This window comes from Plectropomus leopardus, chromosome 19, assembly GCF_026936395.1.
Source record: "Plectropomus leopardus strain MGB_pleo_1.0 chromosome 19, ASM2693639v1, whole genome shotgun sequence".
Lineage (NCBI taxonomy): Eukaryota > Metazoa > Chordata > Actinopteri > Perciformes > Serranidae > Plectropomus > Plectropomus leopardus.
The window spans coordinates 16,684,249-16,686,308 of NC_142194.1; positions in this window are offsets into that span (position 1 = coordinate 16,684,249).

A 2,060-nucleotide genomic window follows, 5' to 3' on the forward strand; every position below is an offset into this window, starting at 1 on the left:
ATAACAGACAAATGGGGTATTCCTGACTTGGAGTATGAAGCAAGGAAAATTCGTACAGAGAAGAAAAGAAAGTCAAAAGGGTTTTAGATATGTTGCATCCTTTGCTATCTTGTTTTCGCACAGCCATGTTCAGGCATTGAAATGAACAGTTTTGAAGAGTTTTAGACTTAAACACTGACCCCTAACCCTAAGATTTACAAAACAATGAATTAATGTTGCATGCTTTGCTATTTTGTTGTGAGGAACCAGGGAGATAGAAGACGGCAAACTGGATGTCATTTTAGTGGACAAAAACAGAGTGGAAAAATTAGTTGAGGCTGGCAGAGAATGCTGGCAACAGCTATGGAGGAGAGCACTGTCGGTCAAAGTTGAAAATGTTTTCACTTTTTTCAGTTGACTGCAGCAGGATTAACAACCTTATGGTACATAGCTCCTTCACAAAAGGAGTAAACACAGGTGATAATAAACACAAAATGATTTCATTTTATGTATTTTATCCCATCCTTTGTAGACGATACTGCATCACCATCGCAACATATCGTCAAGCATGTTTCATTTAATCGCCCTGCTAATCTGTTGGCCTATTTGTTTTATTTGGTTACACACTTGGGATGATTAAATATAAACCCATTGTCTCGTAAATGCTAAATAGCTAGAAGTAACACATTTTTTTAAAAAAGCATACCATGCCAAAATAAAAAGTTGGTATTGTACATTTCTGCAAAGGATACATTTATACATTTCCTATGTATCATATCAACATTTCTAAAGGCATGTAGTTCAGATTACATTTATATGAGCTTAGTGTCTCTTCGAGAGGACAAAGGGGATGTTGGACGGCGTGACATCTAGTGGCGAGACCACTTCCAAACTGTAAACAGCAGCAGGCCTGTGCTCGAGACCAACAATCAACAAAAGTGGGTCTTTTTGACAAAACACTTGGGTATTTTCAGCCACGTTTGGTGTTTAAAAAGCAAATACATTTAATGACACGTTGGGACATTTCCAGTCATGTTTGCTGCAACAGAAGCAAATATTTTTTAGTAACACTAAAAGAAATTTCAGGTTGAATTTGTTGCCGCAAAAGTTTTTTACACAAAAACATAACCTTTGCTAACCCTCACTAAGTAGTTTTTGCACTTAAATCCAGCCAAACATTAACCAGGGTGTTTGCACAATATAAAATTGAAATGTAAAGTTTCAACATAACCGCTTCATATGAAACTTTGTAATGTAACACATCTCATTTTTTGCAGAAATGTACGATGCAAACATGCAAACGTGTTGACTCCTCACTCTAACTCATTGTGCCTGCCTCTTATCTTAGCAGTACACTCAGAGATGAAATGAGACAGTGCGGAGGAAGTCAGGCAAAAAAGAGAAATGGACCTTTCTATTTTTAGTTCTTCTTTTCCTGAGGAGTTTTATTCAAACAGTGATTTTGTTTGTTCAGTTAACAATGATGAAGTTGGGCCAGATAATAATTCTGATGTGACATAAAAAATTAACTTCCTCTCTCACTGAAGACACAAACAGCACAAAAGAGACCTTGTTAATATCTCAAGCAAAGCAAACAAACTGTACCTCAATACATATTATAGCTGACGGCTAAGAGGTCATCTTACTGTCTTGGATGGTGTCGCAAATTTTAGGTGGTGTAAATTTTTACAGTTATATGAAAAAACAAAACAAACAAAACAAACAAAACTTCCTCTATATTTAACAATTGGCACCACACCCACCTAGAGCAGGTTATACGTATTTAGTTATTTTTCTTAGTCATTATTTATCAGCCTCACATCCAGAATAGCATCAACTTCACCATTTTGGGTATATGATTGTTCTGAAAATTAACTGCAGGTGTTAATGTTTGAGTCTTTGAAAATTGTGTGCTCGAATTATCAGATAAAAAAAAAAATTACACCCATGCTTTGTGAAATCAAGCGACAACAGTTTGCTCATATAAAACACAAAGTGTTGCAACTCCTCCTACACAAGAGTTCCTCTGACTGGCTGCCTCAGCTTTGAGCAGTCACCTTTTGATTTCTGCATTTTGCTTT